Source organism: Meleagris gallopavo, chromosome 5 (genome assembly GCF_905368555.1).
Source record: "Meleagris gallopavo chromosome 5, MGAL_WU_HG_1.1, whole genome shotgun sequence".
NCBI classification, from domain to species: Eukaryota; Metazoa; Chordata; class Aves; order Galliformes; family Phasianidae; genus Meleagris; species Meleagris gallopavo.
The window spans coordinates 25,784,996-25,809,069 of record NC_139408.1 but is presented as its reverse complement, the minus strand read 5'-3'; the positions used below and the strand labels follow the sequence as shown (position 1 = coordinate 25,809,069).

Below are 24,074 nucleotides of genomic sequence, written 5' to 3'. Positions count from 1 at the left end.
TGAGGTTTTGCATTGAACGATGAGTTTTTTGCCATTTAAAAAAAAAAAACCAAAATACATTTTATAGGTTCCAAGTTCTGAGCATTTATCTGCAGAAGAGTAAATAATGAATTTATACTCATACATAAAAATTTGGAAGTGCTTTTAAACAGCATTACATTACATGATAAACAGCACCTGAAATTTCAGGCCCTTTGAGAATATTCTCAATATCAGAAAACTAGCACAGAAAAATGCTGTAAAGCTATACAGTAACAAGACATCATTCATAGTGGATCACCAACAGTTTGGATTGGTTGGGGGGTTGGCTTTGATTTTATATCCACAGCTATTAAGTTCATTAGCCACCACCTACTGTATATTTCACATCTGGTTCATTTGACCAGTTCATTTTACTGGCTGGTACAGAAGGCTTTATCATCTCTGCACTCTTTCCTGCAAGGAGGAGGCACATCTTTATCTAAACAGAGCTAAGCGGGATGAATGAGATTAAAAAGGAAACATTACTCAGCCTTCCTGGTATTTTATCTTTCAAGATCTCTTAAATAGACATCTGAAGTTTATCATGGCATCTGCTTAACCATATCAAAAGACTGGTAATCCACCCTAAAAAAAATAACAAGCTTCTGTGAAAACCCAATGCAAGTCTAAAAGGCATTCTAGCTACATTAGGAGAGTATAAAAATCAGAACATGTACCTCCTCCAATTCAGATAGAGGGGAGAAGGGGGAGAGAACATTTTTTCTCTGACATCAATGCTTTAACTTTCTGTCAGTGGCACAGAAGTACATACAAGCACAAGATTAATCTATAAACTGAACAAGTTTATAATACATACATAATATCATAAAGATCATTTAGGAGTAGAACAATTCATAAGTCTCTCAAGGGGAAAAAAAAGGTTCCCATTGGATTCACACAATGATTACTGCCACTGGCACAGGGGAAGGAACCAGACCAACCCGAAAAGACATTTTTAAATTTGCACTGAAATGTACTGTGTTACTTACATATAGACTTCAATTGCATTAGCCAAGCACGGGGAATGTTAGCAAGTATTCTTTAATCTGAGAATACAAAATCAACTCTTCCAGTTACAGAAGTCAAGTCAGATTTTAGGCAACACGGTGGGACTGCTTCCCAAGAGATGGGAGGTGGAAGCAATGATACCAAGACAACAAACACGTAGCACACACAGTGTACACTCCAGTACCTATTCTATAATGACACACCAAAACAAGATGCCATCAGGCACATAACATCCCTGTCAACATATCACATTTAGATGGACACTGAAATACCTTTAAAACATTTTTAAGATAAGTGAACTCAGTCTAATCTGGAGTTGGTATTTCCTGACCATTGCTGACTAACTCTTCTAAACCACTATTAGATATCAGGAAATATCCACCCCCACCATCAATTAGTATTTAAACATACATCGAAGCATTATGCTTTGAACACATTCACTCGTAGTGAAGTACTTGTATATCCTATAGGCAAACGTTGGATAAAAGAATTTCATGCCAGGCTTGAGCTAAATAAAGTATAAAATCAAGTCCTCGTACTAACAGTTAAAGGTACATCGGGCCCAGTACCTCACTTCACTTGTAACCTCCAGTTGCACTGCAGAATAATGCTGAGCTCTCACAACATTATCTGACTTCCTTCACCCACACATTACAAAGCTGCCTGAACTAAATCAACCCACACTGCTATCATACTTAGGATTATGGCTTAAAGAGGAATTTGGACTGGGATTGTATGTTCATCACAGTGATGACAAAGGTCTTCAGAGCCTCAGCACAGCACACCCTGTCCTGCTGCTGCCTCCACACACACTTGCAGCACAAGAAAATTTGTTTCTTCTTAGCTCTGCTTTCCTTTCCATTAAAAATAGTAGACAGTAGAAAGCAATACCTAGCTAAAATAAAAAAATAAATTTAAATTGTATCAATCCAGCAGGTGAAAGACAATATCACAGTTATATTCAGAAAGGCTCAGTTGTGGACAATCATCCCCTTTATTTCTTTACAAACCAAAATTTGCAGCAGGAAAGTCACAATTATAACCCCCTCCTCCCCTCCCCTAAAAGTATTCATAGAAAGTTTCCATGCCAGCAGCCAACACACCACTATGCTGCAAATATTAAAAGCAATTCTGATCACTACATGCCCCACCACCCAGGGCTCCCTCTGCTGTCCTACTCCCACATCCCTTGAAAGGTTAAAGATTTGCTTTACAGCAGCCATGAGAGCACCAAAAGTGTTCCTAACTTAGAATTACTTGCAAATTCATAACAATCCCTGCTGAATTTACTAGCCATTATCAGATTTCCCATCATTTTCCTATTACAATTCTATAAATTCAGCTTAGGCTGCACACGGTTTTCTAGAAGTCTGTAATTCAATTAAATCCTAAATTCCTGGTAAGAATCGATACTTAAAACTTCTGCTCTGAAGGAAGTTGATAGCTTTAGATCAATGATTTTATGCTTCAAAAGGACACAACTGTCTTTCTGAGTATAGCAGGTTTTTCTCCCCCCTCCAAGAAAAACCTCATGTGAAAACTGATATTCAACCACAACATCACACCCAAAAGAGCTACCACTTATCAAAATACAATTGGATATTCTTACAGCTCTTTGAATTGTAATCAGCTCTCAGATTTACATACAGATTTTGAAGGGGGGAAAAAAGTCATAGCACAGCAATTCCTCACAAAGCTTTGCTATTTCACTTTAATTCACAAACACGACTCCTTCTCATTATCTGAAAGACTACTGTGTGCCACAGGCAAAATGGGATCCAGTCTTTTTGGAAAACAGTTTCAGGACAGATTTTCAAATCTAACATCCCCAAAGCAGAATGCTACACGTAGGAAAAGCCATTCAACTGTTGGTTCAGAAAGCAGCATGCAGATGTGTGAACAAATACATCCGACATTCATCAGCTGGCACAATACTTACTGCTTGCATTCCCCATGTCCAGTAGTTCTTGAAATGCTACATCCATGTCACTGAAATTAAACTAGCAACACTCCTTCAAATTGAGAAACTGATGCAATAAACAGCAGTAATCCACGTAATCCAGCAGCAGTGCCTGCCTAGCACCAACGCACACCCCCATGAAGATAAAAGACAGGAAGTGCTCAGCAGCAGTAAATTCGTAATAAGAGTTTCAGCAGAAAACATCATCTTTAAAAGCAAAATACACAAAAAACCCTCTAATTCCACTATGAGGTCATTTACTAGTAATCTACGTAGACATGAGAGATGCTAGCTGTAATTGGAAAAAAAAAATCAACATTAATCTTGCTACTTCTAAAACGTCTGTGTAAATCAACTTGCTAAACTATAGCTGTAAAGCAAGGGTAGAGTTTGAAACTGACTTGTACAAAGGTCTGCAAGAAATCAAGCTTTCACAAATTACAGCTCTGCACACGTTCCAGATTGCAACATGGACTTTGTAAAGATTTGAGGCCTTCAGAGTGACGTGTTTCTGAATAAACAACTATATGAGGAAGTGTCCTAACTGATACCGCTCTCCTCTTCAGGCAAGCACATGTCAAAGTGCATCATTGTTTAAAATGGCCCCAGTTCTTAAGGATGAAGATCCGTTCCCTGTCCTGCCTTGACCCAAAGGGAGGTACACACTGTCCTTCAAAACATCCTGTCAGGAAAGCAGTAACAAGCACTCAAATTTGGAGATCAGGATAATAAATGCAGTTTTACTCGTTACTTATTTAGCTTTCATAATATGTATCTATAAAAATTATTGCCCAAGAACATGGAAGCTTTTCCAATGAAGTACAGCCCATTTCAGAAATCCCAGGGAACACATGAGCTCGAAGAAACTAGCAGCAGTGAATTTGTTAAGCTCTGTAAGAGATGTTCTTGTGTGAAAGCTTTCATTTGTTATATCCACTCTGTTCTGAAGTAACATGTTTCCTGAAAGCGGCTTACCAGAACAAAATATTTGCAGTTTCTTCCAATATAGAAAGTTAGAACTTATCAGAATATAACCCAGGTCTGTTCTCTAAGAAAACCGCATCCTTTTGCTAAGGAAAGATGTGATGTCTGATGCTCTTATCTTTTAAGGATTTTGTTTGTTTTCAGGACCAGGTCCCCAAACCTGTCTGGAGTTGACAACAACATAAGGAACAACTAGGCTCATTTTCCCTGTTCCTGAGGACTGGCACCAAGTCCAGAGAGAATAAGCTGCTCAGCAACTCAATAACATAGTGCAGAGCTCCTAAGTGAGCTTTACCAGTTCCTACCCCTAAATAAAGTGACTGTTTTACTGGTCAAAATTTTATTTTCTCAAGTATACACCTGACAAACAGATTTGCCCCAACTACTTGATCGCCTATGTTACACAGAGTTTTACTGTGTTTTTGATTTTTTATTTTTCTTTTAGTTTTTAACCTTTAGTTATTTAGTTAACATTTCTCCCCAAGATGGAGCACTAATCTCCATGTTTTTCCTGAAAGTTTATGCAAATGGACAGCATTGAGCAAACGTGCAACATAACAATCATCTCTTAGGAAAACTTCTACTGAAAACCACATAAAAGCCTCATTCAGTGGGATTTGTTTTAGTGCTAAGCCCTTGAAAATGTTTACTTGAATGAGATGGTTGGATGAGCCTGCTCTTGTATTTAGTTCAATTATCAAGTGTCAGCAATCCATTTGCATTTCTAGATAGCTGCATTTGAAACTGAGATGGTGAAGGAAAAAAGCTGGTAGGTGAGACCGCAAATGGTCTGTATTTTTTCCTGTTCAAACTTCTTAATGAATTTAATAGAACTCATTTTCTCTCTTCTCAACTCAGATTAAAATAACAGCTATGAATTTTTGAGAGACAGATTATCATTTTATCAGATAACAAAGAACACTGTGGAAATGACAGCAAAACACAGAGACAATTTACCAAGCCAAACTTGAGCTTGCTTATATTAGAGCCTAATTCAATTGTGAAGTGCACTTACGTACTGTACTTTTCAGACAATGACAAAAACAAATCACATAAACTAGACTGAATAAATCAGATGCCAATATTTACAGATTCCAGTTAAATTTCTCAAAACATATACTCTTTACTATAAAGAAAAGCGGGATTAAAGATCTGTTTTTCAGAAACTAAAATTGCTACATTCACAAATGTTTCTGTCAATAGTAATAAAAGGTTAATATATGAGAAAGATTGATACGTGAAGTGTTCAGAAAATGCAGTTAAAAGTACAAGCCACTACATTAGCTACCAGCTAGCAAACTGGTAGCAACAAAAAAAGTCACCTCTTCTTGTTAGAAAACTGTTTTGCTCTCACTGCACTTGGGGTTCAGTTTAAACTGTACTCAGCAAGATCAGGGCAAAATTTAGGACCAATTTCAGGTAGAACGAGGTTTATCAAAAACCTTCCATTCAATTTTTATAACCCCCCAGACCGCTGACCCACTTGTGATATGATGCTACGGGGTTCACACAGCACTGCCATAATTATTCTTATTTTAAATGAAAAAATAGAAGTCTCTCAAGATTTAGTTAACTACACTATAACTTCAGAATGTTCGGCAAAGTACCAAGCAGCCACTCTGCTGCACGTTCCGGGGAGCTGACTGACTGCAATGCCCTTAATAATAAAATCAACCCTATTTCATTCCTGCTTGGATTTGGGCCATCTGGAATCAAGTACCTTTGTGAGTAAGAACCATACAGCTGCAACTGTATAAATATTTTTCTTATCAATTCCTTGCCAAAAGCATCTCAAAATTCAAAGATCAATTTCACATTAAAAAAAAAAAAAAACCCACCAGCAAAATGAAGGTCACGCAGTCAGACTGCCTTCTGATATCCACGTACCCAAACTCTGGTTAAGTGAGAGGTGTTCCAGGACCAACACGCAGCCTCATCTTGGATCAAGCTCGCCAGATTGTTTCCTACAAACTTTTCATGTGGAACTGACATCTCCTTAAATTGGCAGAATGATTATCGCCGATTTTATCGTAAGAATTTCTGGCATCCACTTCAAAAAACAATCCAGCAGACAGCACACATTCCAGCTTGCATTACTAGGATTAAAACAGGAACCTCTTTTCCATTCACACATTCCTCCAAACGAGGATTATCTAAGAAATTGCCAAACTGATTGCAATTGACTGCAATATGATCCGTATAGACACTTAAGTGCATTTGTCAACAGAAAATGCTGCAGTATATTTAAGTCTTCAAGAAGTTCAGCTTTTAAATTAGCTTGAGAAGCGCCTTTAAATGTGGCTGTAAAACAGTGCCTCAGAATCTACGCAGTCCACGGAACATTATTTTAACATTCAACATGCAAATGGAGATAATTGTTTTGTTAAATCTCCAGCAGGCCTTGCTTCTGCCTTCTCATATAAACCCACCACACTGTGCAACTTCATTACCTAACTGAATACAAGTGGATGTTTAACGCACCATTAAAATCCACTCTCACCTGTAATAAATCTGCCAAGCAGCCATAAGTAAAAAGATATCCACAAAGCCCACAAAGGTGTTCTGGGTATAGATGAACACCTTCAAGTACTAGTGGCAGCGAGTTCACATTTCTTTGTGCCTAAACATGTAAGGCAAGCTGTATTTCTGGTACTGTTATTTTGACTTAACTATGTTGATGAGTCCCCATACCTAGAATTAGAGGTTTGTGATGTTTTTCCAGTCACGTAACGCTGCTCCTTGAAGAACAAAGCAATGGAAAGATGTCACACTCTCAGACTGTAATGAAGATACACAACAAACCAGCAGCAACACAACACATTGGACTTTTTGAGCATCATTCATTGCTATTCCATTTTTTTTCCTCTGGAAGCTTATGAACTATTTAGCTGCTTCTCAGATCTGGTTCAGCATTGATGCAACAGAACTTCTTCCTTCAAGTGTGGTCACAACCAAATCTTACAGTTTGTGAAAAACCTCCCAGAATTCACACCATTTTTCGTTATTATGCAAGTTCAGTGTGACAACCAATCCAGGTCACCTTCTTCAAATCCTTCCATTGGCTTGCAATTTCTTTTATCAAATGCTTAATACAGTCACTTATGAGACGGTTTACATAAATACCAATAGTTCTGTAACAGCTATTTTCTTATTCACAAATGATTTAGCCTTCTCTTAGTCTTCACACTTAAATGCTTTGTCTTTTCATAATCAACTTTTCACGCAATTGTTAGCTCCAGCTAAAACATTTCCAAAGATGAGAACGGCAAACCAAGACTTTGTGAACATCTGAACTCAAAAAGATACGCTTAAACAAAAATACAAAGTGGCAGCACTAGTTCTGAAAACTTAAACACGCTTGAAAAGTATTTCATTTTCACAAAAGGGTAGCTTAAAAACTACACAAAGCTTGTGACAGCAGGGCTGATTGTACCAAGAAAGCAAAATATACTGTGGGCTCAGCAACACAGGGCCAGACAGCAGCACTCCTGTAACATCTTCAGTTTGCAAATCTTTACATAAGATGGGCACTGGGTACTCTCACATTCCTTCATTTATTGAACTCAAGCATCAAGTTTCATTTGAATAATTATTTAGAGCTGTGAAAGTTATTTCTTCAACACAACCCTTAAATAAATGCTTTGTTATCACATTCTTCTTTAGGACTTTGATAGCAAACAGTTTTGCATATTTTTAGTCTAGCCACTGTGTTTAAATGGCTCTATGTTGTCCAAGTCTGAGTACAAGCAGTCTGCCAATAGCAGGCAACGGTAAGAACAGTGAAGTACAGAGATGGCAGTGCTGGTATGCAGGCACCTGCTAATAGATTTGCTTGTCAAGGCTTGATGAACATAAGCCTCCTGTCAACCCATTCCTTCAGCCTGTCAAGGTCCTTCTGAATGGCAAGACAACCATATGTTGTGTCATCCATTCCTCCGAATTTTGTATTATCTGCAAACTTGCTGAGGGTGCATTCTGTCCCACTGTTTTGACCATTACTAAGGATGTTCAACAGCCCATGCTCTACCAGCAACCCATAGAGTAACACCAGTAGTCCCGGGCCTCAACACCAACTGTTGTAACTCCCTGAGCACAGCAGCTCAGTCTGCTTGCAATCTACCTCACCACTTACCTAGCCTCTACTTCAGCAGTGTATTAACAAGGGCATTAAGACAGAAAAATATCACAAGTCAACGTTAAAATCAGAGTATTAGCTGTTCTCTCCATATGCACAACCTAGTCATCACAAGGCTGGTCAAGCACAATTCCCCCTTCATAAATCCATGCTGACTACTCTTAATCACCTTCTAGACCATAACACATTGGAAACTGTTTCCAGAGGACCTCCTTCTATCACTTTCTCACAGATCACAAAATAGTTTATATTGGAAGGGACCTCTGGAAATTGTCAGATCCCACCACTCCTGCTCAAGCAAAGGGAGGCCCCAATCAATTAGTAAGCCTCCAAATTCTCTCCTGAAAATAATAATTTTAAAAAAAACCTCTCTCTTTCTTGAAAAGAAGACTAACGTTTGCTTTTTTCCAGACCTCAGAAATCTTAACCAATTGCCATGATGTTCCTTCCAAAGGTAGTCAAGAATAGGTCTGCAATGACACCAGACAACTATCTCAGCACTCTAGGTCCAGGTTCCATGGACTTGCATTATTTGTTCAAAACCTCCCTTACCTGATCCTTCTTTACCAAGGCTGTCTTCACTGCTCTAGGCTTTCCCATTAGCAGAGGCCTGAGATTCCTGAAGGCAAATCTTACCAGTAAAGACCAAGGCAAAAAGGTATTAAGTACACATTCTACATTTCCCTTAGTCTTCCTTTGACTGCTCATACACTTGTATCAGTCCTTCTTGGTGTAATCTGTGTCCCTTTCCAGACCCAGCTTAGTGTGCAGTGACTTTCCTAGCCCTGTCTCTGCATACCTGGACAGCAGCTTGATACTTCCCCTATATCAGTCAGCAGTCTGCAGAACAACAGAGTTTTATAGCACTGATTCAGAAATGAATAAAAGCAATTAATGACCCAGTATAATTTTAAATTCTGCTCCAGGAGTCTGGTAAAAATGACAATTCTGATGCTACTTCAGCAAGGAGAATAGTAAGCAAGGAGTTTGCATTCTACATGAGTCTTTTAAATACTGAAACAAACAAACTGCTGGCATAAAATTATGAATAATAAAAACTTTGCAATCCAATCTAGGAGGCGAAGACATGATTGCTGGTGCTCTGCTCTTCTTCCTTGATTATCAAACATTCAGTGGAACAAAGCTGGGATGTAAAATGTTTGCTCAACTCTGTTCTCCAAAAGCGACTGCAGTATAACATACCTTTAAATTAAGTTTGCCTTTGCAAAAACAGTACTCATTTTTCATTCCTGCTGTTAATTTCTATCTGTACCAATTCTTTTAAGTAGTAGCAGCTGTGCCATTTGTGTGGCTGCACAGTAGAAATGAAAAGGAATACGGTCCAGCTAAAAAATAGCTCTGTGCTGGCATAGTACAAGGGTGCTGAACAGAGAACTGCTTTTATCAGCAGCACTGGTAGCTCAAATACATTTCAGAATCACTACCTAAGGCTCTTCCTTGTGTGATCTTAGAATATTTCGGAAAATAAACAAAGTTAGACTGCCGTGCATGTTTTAGAATACTTTCGCATTAAGTAAAACTAGTCTTAAATGCCTCTATGGTCCTCTGAATATACAGATACTTTCACTCTACTTCAGTGACCTCCTCTGATCTGCAACTGACTGACTGCTTGGTTTGAAGAGGAATATTTCGCCTCACATTTCATCTAAATGGATGCCTCCAGGCACTAACATAATATAGTCTTACTATCTTGTGCACTAGTTTCTATTTTAAGTTAACTACCGCTTAGGGTTGCCTTCCTTATGTAGGTCACTCCAAAAGTAATGCCCCCTATTTGTTTCCATGGAAACCACAACAGATACAAAGAGCACAATAACCTTATTTGATACTGCACCAGTCGAGGTGCCATCTGTCACACGGCAACAAAACGTAATGGAATATTTGTGGGAGGGTTCAACCTCTACTGCCATACCACCCACATCTGCCTCCGACATACTGGGCCAACATAACAAAATATGAGATATTTCTGGAGCAGCCCTTGTATGCCAAAGCATCAATGCATCTGGCTCTTCCAACCACACTATACACATCCTTCACAAGAGGACAGGAAGAGAGCTGCAGAAGTACTTGTTTGTTTGTTTCTGAGGACGTAATGCAGCATAAGTTACTCCGACAAAAGTGCACAAACATGCAATTGATGATCTGCAAGAAGCTTAAGTCAGATGTGTAATTAGGACAGTGTGATTGAAGCACAAAAGCAAGTCTTGCTCTTGCATTCCCAACCCCAGAAAGCATCCCTTGTCATCTGCCCACAGATCTTCTAGCAGGGGGTGGCAGCATGACATTACTCAACGTGCGTCAGACTTCTTTCCATTCAATAACCTGCAACAACACAACAGTTACCTGAACATGGAGGCCCAAAGTTATTGCTAACCACACCTTTTCTACATCACTACCATTCCTTCCACATGCACAAGCAGGAGGGGCAGCTAAGTTCAGATTCAAAAAGAACAAAATCAAGGAAATTATTTTTCTTCTGAAAACCTCTTTAATTGGTGCATTTGACCTTTTAAATGCAATACAAAGCAAGGAAGCCTTAACCAACTGTTTAGAATTAGGTGCAAATTGTCTCCTGCTTAACCTTACAACACAAGACTCATGCTAATGATGGCTAACTTTGCTCTTGCAGTCAAAAATAGAGAGCCTGATTGACAGCTGTGATACACACTGGAATGAATGTGATCAGACAGGGAGACAGCTGTCTCCTCAACAGCAGCACAACTTCCCTGTTGATAACTGTGATGAATTCTTACTTTCTGGAAACTGAAAAGATGCAACCCCATGGTTACATATGTTGATATTTCAGAACACACAGTTCTTTCATCTTAGCTACTGTCATCCAACCTATATCACTATCAGCTCACACCTTACAGCCTGCCCCATGTTTCGAGGGCACAGCATCATCACACACATCAGGAGGTGTAATGCTGGAACAAATAACACAAGCAGCTCACTAGATCTGGACAGTATGCATTAAAGAGCTCTGACTGTAAAGAGTAAATGACCAAACTACTAATATGCATATGCAGAAGCCAACTTCTATGCCAGAGGGTAGTAAATGTTGCACTTGCATTTAAAGGGTGCTAGGAGCAGTTCTATGAACAGCTTGTGACCCCTGATTTAGGATAAGGTCATTCAGCCAAGGAGTCGTGAGCAAACAACAGCAGTGAGAGCTTCAGCAACGCACAGGATAGCTGATATTGATTGGTTGATATCTGTCAAGACAGTTAAAAATGAGAACATTTTTACAATTATAGAAAATAACCTATTCCCAAATTTTAGTCTCTTGAAATAAATTTTGAACCTCATAAGTAGGCCAAAAAATATCCAGATATATTTTAGCTATCCACCTTTTGTCAACTACATTTAGCTGCATTGTTTAAAGATAAAAGTAGTTGGATTTTCAGCAAGCCTCTGACAAAGGCTAATAGGAAATGCCACGTATCAGAAGCTAATTCTCAGGGTAGCAATCAGTGGCTATAGTACCCCACATCAAAAGCTTTCCCCTCTCAAGCTCACAAGTAACCCATCTACACACGTGCACATGACTTTCAGTAATCAACACAACATGCATGTTCCTCTGCTACAGCTCAACTTCTTCCTATAAGCAAGTACGTGCTGCGCCAAACAGCTACTGCTCTCTTGGACAATCCTTTAACTGTGAGTCTTGTGGTCTTTGCTAAAGGCATAAGGAATTTAAAGGCCAATAGAAACAGCAACAAAAAATGCAAAGAAAAGAAAGAGAGAAAGAACAGTGCATCTTTAACTGGTTTCCTACAAATAAGCATCTCCCAAACAGATTTAACAAGTTAACTAAAAAAGCCTTTGAACAGAACTTTAATTAACTCTGTTCCAAAACAAGCAACCATCTTGGCTCAAGCTCTAGGTAAAACTCGAATGTATTTACAATTATAATCAGTTCAGTGCAGTCCTCCCTATTTCCAACTTAAGCATTGCTATTTGTGTTTGACCCTAAGCCACACTAAAACTGAAACAGCCAGCATGCAGCTGTTCCATCTTCACAACCAGATGAACAAAAGTAGAATGCCAGATGAAGAAAGGTTGTAGTGGTGCTCTCAGAAACAATTTAGTGATTTTCTGTGCCTGCTTCAATGTGCTAGTGAATACATTAGGTTACATTTCAGAAATATTTTTACCAGTGAAAATGCATAATATCTGCACAATTTCTTTCAGCTCGTATTCAACGTAAGTACCAAAAACAAACGAGTAAAGAAGAAAAATGAGGTCCTACATAAATTAATATCACTTAAAGTGAAGAGACTTGTACCAATCCCATTCGTTATCATGCATTCAAAAAGCATAAATGTTACCTGATACAAGAAGTGACAATCCAGTTACTACCATGAAACCAAGAATATCTCAAGTCTACCTAATGACCAGTACACTCAAAACTGTGTTCATATCAACACCATTCTGATGAAGCGTTTGAAAATCTGACTTGAAACATAACTATGGATCCCAACACCCAGCGCTTCCTACGGCTAAAGCAGACATTTCAGCAGATTCATTTGTACCACTAAAAGCTCGTTCCACACATATCCAAGGAAAAAGTGCTATTCACCAACAAGAAGCACTTTATTTAAAAGATTCTTAAACAAAATCTCTTTTCCTCCAGAAGCTAGCAGCACGCAGCAGTTAAAGAGATAAACAACTCTACTAGAGTTGCAGTAGTTCCTTAGCAAAACGTCCATTTAGAAAAGGCTTCAGCATAGTGAAGCAGAACACTTTTCTTTTTTACCAGTGATCCACAGGACAGACACTGCTCATGAGACAGCTCCATCCAGTCCTGCTTGGACATCTAAAGAAACAGCACTTAGCTTACAAAACTGCAAAGGCCAGACTAACTAACATAAATGATCTTTTCTGTGCTGTAATTCTATGAAATGGTTCACATCTCTTTCCCAAAGAAAATCTCCACATCAGTTATCAGATCTCACCCTACTTAATGGCCACTGCTGACAACCATCAACAAAAACAATAAAACGTGCTGTACAATTTCTTTATGCTGCTTGGGTCTGAAGAAAAATTCTAGGACCTTCAGTTTGGGGAAATCCTTCTCCTGCTATTTGTTTTTCAGTATTTCCAAAAACCGGAACGGAGCTCAATGGCTGATAGCTCTACCAATAGTTTCTTATTCTGTCTTGAAAGTATCTGTCTACATAAGGAAAAGAAATACACCCTTAATAAGGAATCTCCCTCCAGGGCTAGAAATACCATAGGTCAGTCTTCAATGTGAAAGTCAGCAACAAGCTCAACTCAGCTCTCCTGAGCACTGACAGGGAGCCATGTCAGCCCAATTTCTCAGAGGGCTTACAGACATCGTGCTTTCAAAAATAATTGGTACAACCAGAACAATGCTCCTAGATGTTACAGTTCAAGTCCCCATAAGGTCACCTGTCTACATTATATTAAACATGAGTGTACCATAACCGGTATGCACAACAGGTCTTTGTCTGCTGGATACTAGAATTTTTTTTCCTAGCCTTCCTCGAGCATACGCTGGCTTCATTAGTTTCACAGTTTGAAATGTCAAGACCGATATAAGCTTGGAAAGGATAACACTGGAACAATCCCCCCAAGACACTGATTGTAAATAAAAAGAAGGAGCTCCAACACAAATACGTGCATTTCACATTATGCTGGTTACCACTGAACAAGAAAAACTGGTTTGCCCACATGGACAAAAAAAAGCAAGACATGCCCAAGGAAAGCTTCCCTTACCCAGCTTTACTGAAGTGAAAAAAACATTTAGTCCATTCTGTAAGAAAACCCAATGACTTCAAATTCACTATAGCTTCTCCAAGCATGTAAAAGGCAGAAAGTGCAAATAGTGGTTAGTCAGCATTGACTCTGACGATGGATTAGATGGAAAAGCCATAATGCTAGAGTATCATTAAACGTGAACTTCACGCAGCTAAAAGGGTTATGTGATAGCTGACTATTTGAAACCCTTTGGCTACACCAATAGTTTTGGCAAGTAGCAAGAGCCAGCACGATGCAACACTTCTCCACTGGGGCTGAACCCCACTTAAGCATCACTGAACTTCCAAGTGATAGTGTCCCATTTTTAGACCATTAGGCAACGGAAATTCAGCCGATTTCTTTTGATTTGGGGGGTTTTTGTTTTCCCCCTTCATTTCTCAGTTCTCACCCCAGAGATACAACTTTTCAGCTTTGTGTTAAACTCCATAGGGAAATACCTTTAAAAAATTCATTCTTGCTTTATCGAAATGCTTGCTTAAATACTAGTCCTAAACCACTTTAATATCTATTTAAAAGAGAACTTTACTTTTCACATACCTTTCAAAAAACAAGTAAAAAGCAACCCAAGATGAATCAAGCTTTTTAATTACTCTGTATGTTTACACACAAACAGAGGGAGAGGGGAAGAGCTACTATCTGTTTTAGAAACAACCACACACAAAATTCCAAAGCTGCTCACACAAGACCTCTTGTGTCTGCAGCATGCAGAACATCCTTGTTCCTCATTACTGGGGTTCTGAATACAACAACGCGAAAAAGAATCCTCCAAAGTGGCACACAAGCTCATGGCACACAACGAACAAGCCACAGACAACAAACATTAACAAACTGATGATTCCACTGTTCTTCCACAAAAACCTCATGCAACAGACTAACATATTTTATTGACAACATAGACTAAGTCCTTATTTGCTAAAAACAGAGCCTCATAGTGGTTTGTATCACTATCACACACCTGTTTTGATATAAGTGTTTATACACACATCTCTTTTTTTGTTGTTGTTTTTAACATTTATTTTATATATACACAACTTAACACCATCTTTCCTATCACTTTCTCTAGATGGAGAAAAGCAGTATACACACCCCAAGCAGAACACTCAACTGGCACAGCAAATGTTTCTCAGCTCTGCTGGGTAATGGTTACAAAGGTCTGGGCAGTTCACTTCCTAGAGGCCGATCCCACAACTCCACTATATTTATTTTCGTTTAAACACGAAAACAGAGCTCTCTAATTCTGCCTATTTCTGTAGTCCGAATTTATAGTAAAAATTTAGCTTTACGTCAAACCCAAACTCAAGTTACAGTTTCAGAGGTCTGCGTGCGTACAGCACTTCTGTCTCCAAAAAGCAGATGGAGAGAGACAAAAGCTCCCGAGTGGGAGGAAGCTACAGAGAGAGAGAGGAATGTACCAGCTTGCCAAAAATGTGCCACAGCCTCTACAATACAATGTTAATAATTCTGGCTAATGCAAACGCAATAAAGGTCAGCACTTTATACCCAGAGTCAATCCCTTTTCCTATTCTGAGACAAAAAGCACTACAGATTATTTTTTTTAAAAAAAAAAAAAAGCATGAGTCACTTTACTATCCCTTTAAACTGAAGGGTGCCACTGAGGTTTCTAACAACATTTTTCATAAACTGCTTTCAGATGTATAGAATGGAATATTCCTTAAAAGATTCTGGTTTGCTGTTTCTGGCTTCCTTTCCAAAAGTTTGGACAGCACTTTGCACTAAATAGCGGTTAAGTGCAATAGGTTTTTCAGCTTCTTTGGAAAAAATGAGCATGTTTAAACATTCCAATGCAGTACTAAATTCCATCTTCCTAAGAACTACTTTAAGAGAAGTTCATCCAAACAACTTAAAATAGACTAACTTGAAACATAACCTGTGCATTATTTCAAATAAATATACATCAGCTCACGTTGGTAGAGAGGAAAGAACAAGTCTCAACTCGTACAGTTCAGTAGGATCCACAGTACAGAAATACTTGATTTTATATCCTGCTTTCTCTCCTGTACTTTCCATTACATTCAGAAAATACAAAAAGTTTTAGCAGGAACACTCCACAGATTTTCCCATTTGCTTCACATTTTAGAAGCTCCTGCAATAGCCACAGAAGCTAATCAGAAAATTAAAGGAAGTACTCTGGAGCTCATTTATTAAGGTTTCTCACATTACTCATTTGAAAAAGAAGCAGATCATACAGTAATCAATTCTTTCTTTTCTCTGTATTCAGAAGCCCTCTGACTGCCATGATACAAATATTTAACAAATAAATAACGAAGCACAGTCTCACTATTTCTGCCACAAGCATCGCCATAATCTCAAGTTTCACAGAGTTACATAAAGGTATCTACCACTCCTAACATTTACCTGCATCATCTGAAATTGTAGTGGGTTACATGTTTACTTGTGCACCCAATTAACTGGATTAGAAGGTAAACAGGAGCCCACTAGGGAAAGAGAAAGAAGGTACTTTTACTTGCGTGCAGCCCAGATTAGCTTTAGGCTTAACATTGCTTCTGCCGTACTTATGCCTGGGACCAAGCAATTAATGGCAAAAATCTGCAAATATCAGCAACTGAGAAGCTCAGAGGTAATAAAGGTCTAGTTACAGCGACAGATTCTTCCTAACAGTGATTTGATTTCAATATGCAGTACGGCAAACCAAAAGTAAGATCACATACACGCAAGAAGAAATATCCCAGTCTATTTCCACCACTGGGACCACCCCGGCTACTAGTGAGAAGAGGGCTGGGTGCTAGGTGAGCACAGGATGCTGCAAAAGACAGAAGAGATGTGTGACAGAAGGGGCAGAGCTACCAGCAGCACACTCACTTTCACACTTACCACTGAAGCTTTGCCCAGAGTCCCAGCACTCACATTTTAAAACAAGCTCTGTAATGTCACAACATCGTCCTGCCCAACCTTTCCCCTCAACATAAACATACATATTGAGTTCTTATACTCAGGACAATTGACTTCTGAAATACTTAACAAAAAATTCAGCAACAACTTGCTCATAATCTAAATTACAAAGACTTCAAACTTCTTTTCATCTTTTGCTTTTTTTCCTGCTAGATCAAATAGTTGTTATTTGATACTAGACTTAAGATTTGCATCCTCCTAGCCACTGGAGTAATTTACCAGGGCACACAAGGAAAATCCAACTTTTGAAGTTTAGAAAAAAAGTAAGGAAAACTCAATTAACAGCATAAGGTATAGTTCAGATATAAGACAGCTTTGTTGTTTCAGGTCTGCTTTGTGTAAGCTTTTGTCACAGTCACTACAAGAAACTATGGTATCTAATGTCTAATAACAACGTCCTAGTAAAGGGTACATAATTAGACTTACCTGGTTCAGTTTGAAATGCTGCCATAAGGAAAGAAAACAAGGAAAACAGATGCATGCATTATCTAAACACTGAGCAGGTAAATACAGAAGCAAGAAAAGATGTCTGCACCCCAGAGATTAGACTGGATGCATCTCAGAGCTGCCACCCTTCTCCTTCCTAGTGTGGCTGGGGGGCAGACCCAGACTGAGATAACACACCCCCAGTGCCCAAATCCTCTTCACCAAATCAGGACATCATTTGGTGCAGTAAGCCTTTCTATAAGCTAACACACCTCATTTAACTTTTCTTCTCTCTAAGCAATTCTCAAGCATTTATCCTCAAAACAAACTCTCAGTCCTATCACTTGCCAGGCTCTTTAAGGACATCTACCCAAACACACAGACCTTCCAGATAAGCACACTTACTCTATAAGTGTCAGAGTCCTTATTCCAGGCAATGAGACAACTCAGAACCTTAACACCTTGATAAGAAATTTCATGAAGGCCAGCAGGTGAGGTGTGCTTCACGCAGGCAAAGGGCACCTGCACTCCAGCCTTAATCACAAACATCTGAGACTGCAAGGGAGGCACCAGCTGCCTTTAATTTTAACAAATCAGTACTCCAGGTTCCACAAATCTTTCATTTAAACAGTTTTATCCATGACTCAAACTCTGGACTAGGAGACACTTCACTGAAAGTCTGAGGATCTGCTGGTTTTTTTTTGTTTTGGTTTGTTTTTTTTGTTGTTGTTTTTTAAATTAAAAAAAGCTTTTGAGTATACTGGAAGCAGATTAATTTAATGGGAGATGTGCTAAAGTACATATTTCACACCAGATAGTTTTATAGAGCTATGGAAATGAATGCTATGCTCCACTGTTAAGAAGATATTAATTCTTTTCTAACTCTGTCTATTGGGATGAAAAAGAGACACCACAATGCAAAGTTTGTTTTGCTTTCTCCAAACATAGAAGAGAAAGAGTTACAGCAGCTGCAGTACCTAAGAGTGGATAACTCAGTCAACTTGGGACCCACTTCTACACAGCCCACTGTTTGCAGACCGAATCAATACAAAGAAACAGACTCCTATTACCGAGGACAAAGGCAGGCTGACCTACAGCAGCATTATCCCTTGCAACAAAGCCCAGGACCCGCCCAAGCAGAGTCCGCTCAGAGCCACTGCCCTTAACTCTAAGGAACCTCAGAACCAGAACCCCCTCAACCAACCTTCCTCCTGCCTCAGGCCCAGCATAGCCTAGTGCTCGGCAGTGACTAACCAGGGCCCAGTGCTTGTGCCTCCTGCACAAGAAGCCCAGTGAAAAGACAGTGTGCGCAGCTCACAAAAAGCAGCATCTCTGTGACACACCCAGAGCTGCACGGCAGAGCAGTACCACAGCACACATGTCTGTTCTGCGCAGAACCAGCTCTGGGTGGAAACTAATTCTGCATGGAGCTTGAGAGCAGCTGTGCTGCCTCCTCAGCCCAGCTGGGACCTGCAAGCATCACTGGTTTGGAGGCACAGTAATAAGCACCAGCTAATAGACCTCGCAGGGTGAGAGTTGACTTTGCATCTATGCATCTATTGCTCAGCAACCCAGAGAAAATCCCCAAAGAAAAGTACTGACTATATTTAGGCATTACAGAGGGTCAGAAGAAGGAAGAAAAAAAAATGCTGCACAAAACAACAGAGAGAGGAATCTGTTTTAAAAGCAAATTTGGACCCTATGCTAACAGTGGCCATCTTTGATACAGCCAGCAGGCTTCCAACTACAGCAGCCTCCAATAGCTTAACAAACCAAGGCTGAACTAACTCAACTGAAGGTTATTTATTTTTCCCCCAAAAAGCACAGTGGACAACCTACAGTCTGCAAGCTTAAACTTCCACTCCACTGCACCAAGAATACATTAGTACTACTGATAGAGTGAAGAAAACCTGGATTTTTACGGCTTGTCAGTGCAGACAAAATCTATTCCACTTGGAACTTCATGTTTCACCACAATCAAGGAGCGCTAAGGCAAAGCATTGACAAGGGCTAACTGCAATACCGCCAATGCTAGGAATTGTTTCTGCATACCTATATAAACTCTCAGAGGACAAATGTTAAAGGATCAAAGTTTGTCTTCATTTGTCCATTTTGTGACTGTAATAGCACCAATTTTTCTAGTTTTTGTAATACCAGTAGTTTTTCTACTAGATAGACTTTACTAACAAAATTTAACATTACATCAACAACCATAAACCACATTTCACAATTTCCTTTATGCTTCCTTCAGCAGTGTTCTCCCGTGTTATTATTTGTTATTAGAAATTATCCTTGAAAGACGTGAACGACTCTGCAGAGTTTCAAAGCAACTGATGTCTACCTTCCTTAAGATAATTAAGACAGAAAAAGAGTAGAGATTGCTTTAATACAGCTTTAAGTGAACACCTATACATAACTGGACTTTGATACTTGTTATTAGTAATTACTAGACCTTGTCTCAGTTCATTTGAATACACATTGTAAAGAACATGTAGTTTAACAAAGAAAAGGAAACCTGTGAGAGATATAGCCTTTTCTGCTCTTGACACTCAAATTACCTTCAGTGTTTAGAAGCGCAACAGAAAATGAATAAATACAGTCAGTTTTTCACTTTACTGGTGAAATACACCTGAGCAAGTTGTGAATTTGTGAAGAACGTTGCCTCCACAACCAGTTACTCTAAAAGCAAGGAGACCCTCCTTTGCAAGTCGACATGATTTCTAGATTCAAATTTTACTGGTAAACCCACCTTGTGAAGAATTGCTTAACCCAAAAGTGCTAGACGCAAAGACAGCAAATACCAAACTGTTTCAGTATTTGCATATTACCCAATTACCAGACATACCTATTCTTTCCACTATTGCTAGTAGTTTTATTTCAAGTTCTGTTTTGTCACTAAAAGCCATACAAGGAATAATAGAGATGCTGACTACAAAGCACACTTAGAGAAAAAGACTTCATGTTTGTTTGTTAGTACTAGTAAGACAAATTCTGATCTCTAAAATCATCTTACTCAAAAAAAGAATAAAGAAAGCCCTTTTCCTGAAAGCTCTTGATGTCATTTACTAGTAGGCTAGCTCTCAAGGCTGCCAATAAATACATTCTCTTGAGAGGACCAGCTTGCATTCATTCTCTCAGTCAGAATTGAAAAATAATCACCACATACCTTTTAAGCGTTTTAGATTGGCACTTGTGGTTAATGCTGCCACAGTCCCAGAAGAGCTGAGGCTCAGGAGAGAAACTGGAAATGGCCAATTTTCCATCCCTGCCACTACCAGCTGACCCGAGGTTCTCCTAGCAACTGCACAGAAATTGCCTTTGGAGGAAGCGTTGCTACAGACAAGGCTTCACAATTTAAGTTCTGTGAGTTGAAAAGCACTACCCATTTTCAGTCATTGTTATTAATCAGCTCTCCCAGCATCCAACAATCGCACTGTCTGATTCATCTTCACTTTCAGCAAAGCTGCAGTGACAGGAGATTCCTGGGTGTTAAAGTATATGTGTTTTAAAACTACTTCTAATTGTTAGATTAACTGTGAATGCTGCTAAGTTTTCAAGTCTAAGAAGCTTCAGTCAGTGTGACAGAACTAAATGCAGAATGAAGTTACAGACTTGTGACTTACCCTAACTGTGAGATCCTTCCCTTGCTTCTGTATCCGGAACTAACTTCAAAAGCATCAAGGTAGACCTTATGACTCCAGCATCCACAAAAAAAAAAAAAAAAAAACCCACCACATAGGCTATGCAAGTTATTTCTATTTAAACAGATAGTCCTCACTGCCTACTTGTAACATCTAATTACTTAATTTCTTGTATCTTTTCCTCCTTGATGTGTCTTATAGACACATCTTTCAACTTGAAGAAAGAATGTGCTTTTTAACACCCAAATAAAGATCAAACTTAAAGTAAGATCGTGGGAGGAAGAAAAAGGTTGCCTTACATACGCCTGCTCCAAGTTCATTGTTTAAGTAAGCTTAAGGCCTAAGAGCCACAAGGTAAAACATACCCTGAACAGCAGTGTGTTTCAAGTAACACATGCCTTCACTCCTACTGCTGATACTTCTTCAGTGCAGACATCATTTCTGAGCTAATAAAATAAACTACTTCAACATAAAGCAACTGTGCACTGAGACAACAGTCCTCCAATGCTTTTGCAAGAAGATGTTTACCTGCACAATCTAATCTGAGGCACTCACAGCCTCTGGATTACCAATCGCCCTGAAACCAGCACCTGAGTCTCAACCTACAACAGCAGCAGGCCCTTCCAAATGCACCTGTGGGATGAGAATAGGAAGCCATTTCCAGGTAGAAGCTCTCTCTTAAAGTTTATTTGTTTTTAGCAAGCTTTTCCAATGAGGAAACAAGGACAAAACGTTGTTTCATCTACTCAGTATTAAAGCCTGGCTTTCCAGGATAAGAACTTCCCTTTCAGGTTTTTCAAAAGTTCCTAACTCTTAAGCTTTCCTATTTGAAGAATAATGGAAAATTGGTTTTGACAAGGAAAAAATGAATTTTATTCATGCTCAAGTTTCATGAAACGAGTAGAAAAAAAACATCTTTCAAAGTCAACTTCAAGAAGGCAGACTTCATCCAAACTATTTCAGAATCAATCAAAAATAGTCCTCCAAAAGCCTTCAGTGTTTCTGCTAATATACATTCTCACTTTGAAGACTCTGTCTTTTCCCTACTTTAATTTCAATTAGAAACTTCACTTTGAAACAAACCTGTCCACATTCCCAGCGAACAGCTTGTTCTGAGCGAGGGAGCATCAAAACAAACTGTAAAGTTAGAATCTGAAGTAACTGCTATCAGAGCTAAACAAATTGGAAAACTCTCTGGACTGAAGGCAGCTCACAGAAGGCAATTCACTCTCACTACAATTTAAGAAAATTAGAGGAGTTACACAAGTAATCATTGCAGGGGGGAGGATGTCACAGCAAATAACCTGGATTACCAATCGCTTTCATTACCATAACACCTTCTTTGTATCAACGGGCGCTCAAAGACATCCATTATTTATTGTCCTCCTCAGGCTCAGACTTCTCTGCAGCTATCCCAAGGTCTATCTGAACAGCAGTCTCACACCTCACTGCAAGGCAGCTCACCCAGCACTTATCAGGAGTGCCCCAGTGCCCGTGCCCAATCTATTTTGCAAAGATGAGTGCATCAAGGCACATTAAAAATAAAATTAAAAAATATATATATCAGTTTCACAAAAAATGCAAGAGCTACTTGCCAAATTCACAAAGAGCTTTGATCTTTGTTTCTAGCAAAATGGAGACAGGGTAAGGGACTATGCTTTGCTTGGGACTGATACAGCCTCTGATATATACAGACTCATAAGCTATTAGAAAAACAGGTAGGGCTTTTGTAGTAACACCAGAACATCCACTTTTGAAGGCATCATTGTACAAAATAACCCTCATTACTTCTGGCACAAGGTCATATTTATCCAACAAACACAATGTAGTGGATCTCCTTTATGGTATTAACATACAGAAAAACTGACAACTCCACTAGGCAAAGAAGAGCCAATTCACAGCTGTGCCACAGCAAATCAACTGCTCCGTTGGTGCCATGCAACAGACCAAAGAGGTAGGGAGAAAAGTAAAAGTTCCCTTCTCAAAATGAATCATTGCTACTGGAACTCAAGCTCAAATAATGTCCTATCAGTAGTTATGAGTACTAACAAATTCAGAAGCTTTTAAAGCACAGAGCAAGAATAAATGGCAGTATTTAAATAGCAAGAGCACATGGACTTTGTAATGGCATCTACAGTTGCCTCCTAATGGCACACACAAGGAAGTTGAACCTACAACAGTTATGCTGTGAGGTTTGGGACTCACAATAGACTCATAATAAAAACAAAACGTATATTATCCAATTAATAGTTTTCTACATCAGCCATCCTCATTAAGCTTAACAAACCGAGAAACCACATATTTTCAGCTCTGCTGTTTGCTGCCTATTCGTAAAGTCAGACTTGCACTCAGCAATGTTCAATCACCACTCTTTAAAAAAAATAAAATAAATGAGTGCCAACTAACAGCAGGAAAATTCCATGCAAATGTTAAGGATCAAGCCCTGAAGTACATTTGAGTAAACACAGTAGCCATCTTCACCAGGAAAACAGTCAAAGCACACTTAATATTCAGTTTCTTCTACTAAGTCACAGGTACAATGCAGGTTTACTTGGAAATAACTTTTAGAAGCAATGATTCAACTTGGCATTTGGCAGCATGGAGTATTACAGAAAGTTGGCGGGAGCAGACTGAAATTAAACACTTCCTCCTTCCCAAATAAGTGTTTCTGAGTCTATAATCATACTACATTGCTTTCATGACTAAAATTCTTCAGCTCTTCCACAAATACAAAGGTGTTTACCTCAGAATGACCAGTCTATGCAATGTATTTTTAAACTGAATTGAGCTCAGCTGTACTTTAGGTCTCCTTGCACAGGTTGGTTCAAGTTCATTTTGTCAGGAATTCAGAGCTGCCCTGAGGACTCAGGCCTGACAACACTCCCAGTCCCAGCAAAGCACCTGGCACTGCTACAGCCTTTTGCCAGAAAGGTAAGTAGGGCTCACCATGAAAAGGTACTGACTTGATGCCTTAGGAGCACAAAAAACACCGAGTTGCTTGAATACAACAGACAGGCAACCTGAGCAGTTTCCCACCTTTAAGAAGTAAAACTCAGGATTTTACAGATTGAACTGCGTAGTTACCAAGCAAGTAGCTGCACCTGCATGCACAGTAGCTCAGGATTTGAAGCACAGAAATACAAAGCCTATCAGATCTGATTCA

General features: G+C 39.2%; 1 protein-coding gene across 13 annotated transcripts in view; it reads right to left on the bottom strand.

The window, feature by feature from the left end:
* Window positions 1-24,074, bottom strand: part of NUMB (NUMB endocytic adaptor protein) — a 91,659-nt gene that overhangs the window by 55,863 nt on the left and 11,722 nt on the right. Inside the window, exon 1 of one of the 13 annotated variants that reach the window (XM_010711470.4) lies at window positions 20,894-21,017. The exons of 11 other annotated variants lie outside the window; for them this stretch is intronic. The gene's annotated coding sequence lies outside the window, so the exon portion shown is untranslated. Of the gene's footprint in view, window positions 1-2,968; window positions 3,116-20,893; window positions 21,018-24,074 lie in introns of those variants that run through there. One more of the 13 variants, XM_010711468.4, reaches the window with a different exon arrangement.